This window comes from Ascaphus truei, chromosome 7 (assembly GCF_040206685.1).
Source record: "Ascaphus truei isolate aAscTru1 chromosome 7, aAscTru1.hap1, whole genome shotgun sequence".
Classification (NCBI taxonomy): domain Eukaryota; kingdom Metazoa; phylum Chordata; class Amphibia; order Anura; family Ascaphidae; genus Ascaphus; species Ascaphus truei.
Window position 1 is genome coordinate 61154803 of NC_134489.1, and position 8983 is coordinate 61163785.

The window sequence follows — 8983 nt, forward strand, 5'->3', positions numbered from 1 at the left end:
CAACCGGGGGCGGGCGGACTGGCGGTACCTTGTTTGTTGTCCTACTATAGAGCAGCGCAATGATGTCAAATTGTGCAGTGGCATACCGATCCGGACTCCAAGAGATGGGTGGCACTAGAAAAAGAAATGTGCTCCCCTCTGGAGTTGAGGGATCTAATTTGGCTCCCCAAAAACGTGCGATTAGGCGCCACCATGCCGCTATCCTCAATGACCAGCTCGCTTTCAGTGTGGGAGGCCACAGGGCTTAAATGTAAATTGACTCATAAGAACTCCGAGATGTCCCCACTGTGGGGTAATCCAAGGTTTGCTCCGGGGCTGAATAGTGCCGACTTTGTCATTTGGAAACAAAAGCAGATTAATAGAGTAGCTGACCTGGAGGGAAGACGAGGCATACAAACATTTGATCAAATTAAATACGACAAAAACATGCCTAATGCCGAGTTTTTCAGGTACCTCCAGATCAGGGCATTTTTTCAGGCGCAAAACCCCTGTAACCAATTGACCAACTTCGAAAAGCTCTATCGAAAAGGGACTAGTACAAAGGGACTCACATCGCAGATGTACAAGGAGGTGACCGGTTCTGGTATGACTGACGCAGAAGCTAGGATACATGACCAGATGGGAGACAGATCTTGGGAAAGAGCTAGAATTGGAGGATTGGACAAAGATGGGCCTGGCAACCTCGAAAAGCTCTATATGCACAACTTTGAGGGAGAACGTATATAAAGTAATGATGAGGAGGTACCTCACCCCTCTAAAGCTATCTAAATTTCTGCCAAGTTACTCCCCATTGTGTCCGAGACAATGTGGACAGCAAGCAGATTTGTTGCACGTGCTGTGCTATTGCCCCCGCGTTGCCACAGTCTGGGAATCAATTAAAGATTGGCTACACAGGATTCTGGACACATACATTCCACTAGACCCTTGGTTGTTTCTGCTAAATAGACCACATCCGGGCTTATCCAAACAAGAAAATAAATTGGTGGCGCATTTTGCGACGGCGGTGAGGGGAGTGATCACAGCACGATGGAAACAAAATGAGATTTCCCTGATTGCTAAAATTCGGAATAGAATTTGGACAGTTTGCCAGATGGAAAAATTAACGAGTTTAGTAAACGAAACTGGTGCAAATTTTCTAAAAGTCTGAACGCCTTGGTTGGCCCAGACAGACATACCGGGGGTAGAGAGGCCCACCATTTGGCACTGATAAGGACAAGTGCGTTCACACATGAAGTCGTGGGGACGAGACAGCCGGGCGTGACAGGATAGGGACCCTCAAGTGGGGGAGAAATGGTATCCTGGGTGGCTGGAAGGAGAAGCGAGAGAAGAGAGTGTGTAAGGGGAATAACCCGTGCGGAGGTCCTGATGGAGGGGTGAACGCAGAAGTTTCGGCGGCGGGGCATCAGAAGCAAGCCCCTTCCCCCCCCCCCCTCCCCTTTTGTTCGTCGTTTTTTGTTCGTCTATCTGTTTACCCAGTACGTCCAGTATCGGTTTCTTGGAAAAAGAGACGCTGACCAAGGAAGAGGATCACGGAAACTCGGCAGGAGTTGGGAGATGTTAACCACTTGGTAATATACACAAAGAATCTATGTTTGAAAGATATGTGAACAAATAAAAATTTAAGTTGAAAAAAAAAAAAACTAGTACTCTGTCTCCAGGTTGAAACACACGGATCCTAGCATTCTTATTATAGCTATTTCTCTGATCATGTCGGGCCTTCTCCATATGTTCCCGCACTATAGGCATAATGGCTGCCATGGGTTCCTGCATCAGGGTTATGTGCTCAATTACACTGCGATGGGGTGTAGTCTCCTGTTCCCATGTTTCCTTGGCTATGTCAAGTAACCCCCTAGGGTGCCTGCCATATAGCAATTCAAATGGTGAGAATCCAGTAGATGCTTGGAGCACTTCTCTAATAGCAAACATTAAATAAGGTAACAAAAAGTCCCTGTTCTTTCCATCCTTATCAATTACTTTTCGTAGCACTGCCTTTAGGGTTTTGTGTACAGTACTGTACTGTGCTACTGTGTCAATTTGCAGGTGCTTAAAAAACAGATAAAAACCAAGTCTACAGTCCAGTACCACAGTGGTGCATTGTGAATCGACCTTGGTCCTTGAAGATGTTATCAAATGTAGGCGTGCCCGAGGGGTCAGGTTATGAACACAGAAGCACCTCTGTTAACCTCTGCATGGCTGGACGTATTTCCAATGTACTGCTGATGCATTTTACGTCATTTACAATTTGTGTCATGAACGTTGGATATAAAAAAATGTGTATGAATTGATGCTAACGGGAGAAATAGCCCGTTTTTAACTCGTAACAAGCCGCTTATTGGCACATGTGATGCAGATTTTTGAAACCGCCAGTTTCTGTACTCTGGACGGGATTGAACTTTGGTACTTTAAAAGGTAAGTATCCTATTCGGTGTACAAGCCAGATGACCAAAGTTTGACAGTATTACTGAGTTACTAGCACGTCAGCTTACTTGTCACTATTGCAACTGAACTCAGACAGGAATTTAAAGCTGCAGTTCAAGCTGCCGTTTAAAAAAAAAATATATATATATATCCCATTCAATATGTGCATCAATACAATCTGCACACTGACAAGTGATTAGCTAAGCTGCAGATCGATCCGTTCTCCTGTAATCAATCGCTTTGCTCAGGGTTATTTAATTCATCATTATGGGAAATGTAGTTCCTGGAATATGAGTGACTGGGCAGTTACTAGATACAATTGGTGGAATGCTAGAGAGAGGGCGGGGCTCAAGAGCCAGAGCCTATCAGAAGGGGAAGGGGGCTGTCACTTTGGAAATGCTTCCTACATTAGACTGCGGCCCCGCTAGCGCTGACCGCACTCATGCCTGGACAGCGGTAACATCACCAGCTCTCCAAGCATGTGCACCGGGTGTCCTGGCTATTTTGCAAGCACGCGCGCAGGGGTGCATTGGGGGCTTGTTGAGCGCACGTCAAACTCACTTTTTTTGTCTCCCCAAGCACCACGTGAGTGGGACAATTTAAATTGCGGAAACTAAACTCAGCAAGCGCCGCACGCTCAGCGCTAGCGTGGCCGCAGCCTCAGAAACATTAAAAAATGTCTTTAAAACATTTTTTATTTAAACGCTACATGTATTTTCTCATAGTACAGAACTGATTTATTTTTAAAAAAAAAACACATCTAGGATATTGCTTTAACTGCTGCTTTAATGTAAAAGTTTACTGTGCGCGTAAGCTCTTTCAGCTACAACAACATTATTTGTGTACTTAAACGGAAAAAAAAGTGGGGCACGGAGAACAAAGAGCAGTCAATGTCCAAAAATAGAAAGCAGATCTCCAGCACACATTTAGTGAGACTAAACCGAATCTTTATTTGTTACGACCCATATTGGTTGCATAACAAGGAAAAGGGAGTAGGGACCATATTAAAGGTCACGCAGACCCTCGTTATACAGAAAAGTTGCTAATTACATTTCACACTAGAATGAAGAGCAAAAAAAAAACAAAACAAAAACAAATCAAAATGTCAAAAGACAGAAACAAAATATAGAAAGTAAAAGCCCCCAAAATATAAGTATATTCAAATGTTGCAAAACTGCACTGAAAGAGTTAATCCGCTTTAGACTGACGCAGATCCTGTTGCTTTAATGTGCCGCTCCCTGTGTGCACCTATTTTCTATATCATACCCACCGCGCAAGAGGGGATCTCACTAGCACCGTGCACCATGCACTAATATCTAGCAAGGTTCAGCTCTAAAGGAAACGGACAAAACCGCAGTGAGCTGGCTTCATGCCATGGCCTTTCACATAAGTATATAAGCTGTTGATAAATACCTTTTTAAAGACGTTTATGCTATACCACACGTGTATGAGCAAGTAGGGTGGTCCTCGGAAATCGAATTGGTTTTGCAATCTGTCAGGTTTTCAGGGAACAAAATGTTAAAAAAAAAAACAAAAACGAACTTGATGTTCCTGTTTTCAATCAAAAGGCAGAGAAGTGAAACTTAACACTCACTCTGGTAGGGAGAACACACCCACTCATCTACATAGGCGGATACACAAGCAAACATAATACAAGGGCTGCACTGTTTCTTCAATTTGTGTGTGCCTACCCCTGTGTCCCTCCGGGGCACTTTCACATACTTCACAAAGTTTAGTCCGTAGGACAATAAGAAATGACATAGTCTGTGTAGGTACCCGCTAAACAATCTACCTCGATGAGGTTGGCAGCTTGAATCATGTTTTGATCAAAAAAATGCAACCAAATGATTCCCTTGTTACACTAGAATGTTTTAGCCCAAATGGGAGGAGCCCAGGAATTGTTTTTCTCTCTCTCCTCATCCAATATAATCCCTTGTGGTGTGTGTGTGTATCTATCTCTCCTCCCTCATATATCCTGGCCTTTTGAAAAATGGCAGTCCAACTCTACAAAGTGATTATGCCATTTTTGTCATTACAAATTGTATGAGATCTAACCAACAAGCAGATTCCTGATATATATATATATATATATGCAGCGACGGATTTACAAATCCGCCGTGCTTGGGCACTTGCCTGTGCCTGCCGCCCTGCTTCTCCTTCAGAATCCAGCGTCAAATGACGCCGCGGACGTCACCAACATGACGTCGCAGGGTGTCGGGTTACCATGGTAACGCACGTCATTTGACGTCGCTGCGTCATAGTTGCCATGTCAACGAGGCGCCGTGTGACGTCCGCGGCTTCATTTGATGCTCGATTTTCAAGGAGAAGCAGGCGGCCGGCACAGGTAAATAAGTCCCTTCCCATTAGGTCCGAGAGCACGGCAAATGGGGGCGGATATTTTTGCTGCCCCCATTTGCCGCCCGGGCCCAATGGGAAATCTGACACTGTGTATATGGAATCCATCGTTTCAGCCAGCACTGAAAGGGTTGATAGGACTGTAGTGTTCCCAGTATACTGCTGTATTGTGCTGTTACTGGCCAAACTGGCAACACGCTAGAGTTGTTTCTTAGCAGTCAAGGGGAACTTAGAGTAGTGTGGATGACCTTGCCCTACTGGCAGCATAAGGGTCATTCATGTATGTATGTATGTATGTATGTCTTTATTTATATAGCAACAAGTGTACTCGGCGCTTCACAAAGACAATACAGTACAGGGAATTATAATAATTCCTTTGGGATATTTTCCTAATCCAAACTGAACAGACCTTATTTAACACATTGAATCCATTTGTTTGATCTTCTTTCACAGAAAATAACATTAAATAAAATCAATAATAAACTGCCAATGGGGCCAAGGACACATCACTAATTAGCCATTCCAGGAATGTATACCCTTTGTAAACTTTATTGGACCAACTTACTAAGTACAGTATATGTTTTTTTTTATCGGGTCACTTCTTCAATCTGGGTGATACAATGTGAAAGGTACAATTTTGAAAGTGTATGCCCTTCATTTGATTCTTGCAGTAGTAAGGGGAAACATCGTTTTACTACATTGTGGTTTTGTGGTTTTGTGGTTGCAAGAAATCAATAGAATTCGCATGCTCTTCACGTCTGTGGGGGGTCTGCAGCGCTCAGGGGAGCCCCCTAGAAAAGAGAACTCATATGCAGAATATAGTAACTCTCCGTATCATCGTGCACTTTTTTGCCCTCCCAAGCGCTATTTCTGATAACAGTAACTGTGTCTTGTGACGTGTAAGGGTTTGTGACTCAGAACGGAAGTTCTCAGTCCTATAAAGGAAAAGAGGTTTGGGCGACTGAAATAGCACTGTGATACAAAGCATTGCTGGCAAGTATGACATTACCTAGGATGACACTGTGAACTGGATCACTTCATAAAAGGGCAATCTCTCATAGGTAGGGTGACCGGATTTTCAAAAGAAACCAGGACACATTAAAAAAAAATCACTTACAAATAAATATTATAATGGTATTTGGTTAATAGTGTCCACATTTTTGCTGTATTATTGATTTTTTTTCCGTTTCCAAACATAACACATACTCTCGCACGTAGCAAAATGACAGTTTGGTTTATATTAATAAATGGTTTAATTAGTCTACTAATATAATTCAAATGTTTACTCTTTGATATGATCGATCACATAAAAAAGCATGTGTGTATTCCCCCCCCCCTCCCTCTTCAATCCCCCCCTCCCTCTTCAACCCCCCCTCCCTCTTCACCCCCCCCCTCCCTCTTCACCCCCCCTCCCTCTTCACTCCCCCTCCCTCTTCACCACCCCCCCTCCCTCTTCAATCCCCCCCTCCCTCTTCACCACCCCCCCTCCCTCTTCAACCCCCCCTCCCTCTTCAACCCCCCCCCTCTTCACCCCCCCCTCCCTCTTCACCCCCCCTCCCTCTTCACCCCCCCCCCCTCCCTCTTCACCCCCCCTCCCTCTTCACCCCCCCTCCCTCTTCACACCCCCCCTCCCTCTTCACACCCCCCCTCCCTCTTCACACCCCCCCTCCCTCTTCACACCCCCCCCCTCTCCCCCCTCCCTCTTTCCCCACCCCCTCCCCCTTTCCCCCCCCTCCCCCCCCCTCCCTCTTCCCCCCCCCTCCCTCCCTCTTCCCCCCCCCTCCCTCCCTCTTCCCCCCCCCTCCCTCCCTCTCCCCCCCCCCTCCCTCCCTCTTCCCCCCCCCTCCCTCCCTCTTCCCCCCCCTCCCTCCCTCTTCCCCCCCCCCCCTCCCTTTTTTTTTTGTAGTTTAGGTATAAATATTACTTTGAGTACATACCAAACATAATAGAGCTCATCTGCAGGTCCAGTGTTAGCATACATCTATCTGTACACCACCTACTGTACTTCCCATCTTAACTGCAGCACTGCCAAAGTTGTAGTTTGTGACATCGATGATGATGTCACAATGCACGACCAGATAACTTGGGTCCATCAACTTCAAAATTGGAAAATCATTTTGATGCAGCTCAGCCAGTTGTAAATACAACAGGAGACAGAAATTCACCAGGCGCTTCCACAGATGTCTAGGTCAAAAACTGGATAGCAATAATACACTATAAATAAATAAAGAACTTAATACAGACGGTGACACGCTGCAGCTCAACCTTCACCGGATCTTCCTTGTTGATCCTTGGGGTGCGTTGTAGACGGGGGAAGTCAGGGAGTGCAATTCACCAATGGAAGCAAGAAAGCCCTATAATAGGGCATATGGCAGACAGGCAGGGTACCCTGCGGTCCTGTGAAGTCACGTTTGGTTCCACACCCTCTGCCAGAACGCTGCCTGTCTGCCATATGCCCTATTATAGGGCTTTCTTGCTTCCATTGGTGAATTGCACTCCCTGACTTCCCCCGTAAATACAACAGGCCATTTAATTTGGGGGTTTGATAGTTCAGAATAATTTGCATTGTATTCATTTTGTGAGTGAAAGAGCAATGTGCAGCCCAGCCCCGCTGAGGAGTCCAATATATTTCCTTTCTACTTTTGTTTATGGAACTGCTGATTTTAAGAAACCTATTTGGAAGATAAATAACCCCCCCCCCCCGTGTGCAATCCCAGCAATGGATTGGTAGTGTCTCTGCTGAACCCCCTGTCACAGCCATGAAGAAGTTAAGGTTTCTCAACCAGATTATTGAAGATGGAGTTCTTTATTCCAAACTGTGCTCTGTCAGGGGACCTCACAAATTCCCCGAAACCCTGCAAGACCTGTTTACACAAAATATACTTTCTAGGTTTCTCTTTTTCTGTCTTTCATATCTATGGAAAGTACTGTTTTAAAACACTTATGTCTAATTACTGGATCACTTATGGTTAGTTGGATGGGGAGCTAAATCCTCTGTGTCATGTTTGTGTGTGTGGTTTCTCTGGCTGTCCTGTGGGGGGTGATAATGACAGGGAGGGGGGATGAGAGAGGAAGAAGGGAGGGGGGGTGAGAGAGGATGAAGGGAGGGGGTGAGAGAGGATGAAGGGAGGGGTGAGAGGATGAAGGGAGGGGGAGGGATGAAGAGAGGAACATTCTCACCCCCTCCCCCCCCTGATTCTCGCGCGCGTCGCACCTTTCACCATTATGTCCAGTATTTTTGGACAAGCCACCTGGTAATCCTAATGGGAAAACTAATATCAGAAGGGATATAAATGCCAGAGAGAGAGAGTGATATTATTCTGGACAAGTATACATAATCTGTATTTGTATACACATGTATAACAATCATACCTATAATCTGTACTTTATATACATATGTGATATATAAGGCACTTATGTAGTATAACTTGAAAACAAGAACCAAGGGCTGAATATTAACCTGATGAGGTTGAACATTGAGCCCTTCAGCCTGTGTAAACAGTTACATACCCTAGAAGCTTTTAATATTGTTAATGTATAATGAATTGTTAACTGGGGTTTTTTGTGTGCACTTTTTGAAATGTAAATATAGCTTTGTTTACCTTTCTTATCCATGGTATAATTACATGGAAATATGTTAATATTGTGTGTGTTATCTTACCCCAGTGTTACCGTGCTGTGGAATATGTTGGTACCATATAAAAAGAAGATAACAATAAAATAGCTTGTGACTAATAATTGGCCACAGGGGGTATATGTTGGCCACCTTGGGGCTGAGTTAAAAGTTGCCCAATACTGACTCCTGAGCACGTAACATTCAGCAGCTTAAACAAATCACAGAACAACTCCACATCTCCTACAGGGGCACCCTGAACGTGCGCACTTCATAACGTACCTCCTGGAAAGGCTTTGCTTTCCCCCCTTTTTTTGTTGTACAAAAAGCCACACAGGTGTTGGGTTATCAGACGCAGCAAAGGCAGAGAAGCAATGACGTGGAGGCATCGGGGAAGTTAATGGGCGTTCTGACAAGTGTTTCCAGAAATGTCAGTGGTATAATTGTGTAATTAAAAGCTGTAAATCAGGATTTGCTGCATTGTTTAAGTAATAAACCCAGAAGAACTGGCCAATAATGCCCTGAGTGAGTTAAAGTCCCTCGGCTTTTCCTCTGGCCTTCAAGCCAGGGCATTATTGGCCAGTAATGGCCTATTCT

The 8983-nt window shown here is 44.9% G+C and overlaps 1 protein-coding gene across 2 annotated transcripts in view; it reads right to left on the bottom strand.

The window, feature by feature from the left end:
- CFLAR (CASP8 and FADD like apoptosis regulator) overlaps positions 1-8769 on the bottom strand; it is a 54148-nt gene extending 45379 nt beyond the window's left edge. Inside the window, exon 1 of one of the 2 annotated variants that reach the window (XM_075608660.1) lies at positions 8669-8769. The gene's annotated coding sequence lies outside the window, so the exon portion shown is untranslated. Of the gene's footprint in view, positions 1-3831; positions 4210-8668 lie in introns of those variants that run through there. The other variant, XM_075608658.1, reaches the window with a different exon arrangement.
- Positions 8770-8983: the final 214 nt, after the last annotated feature.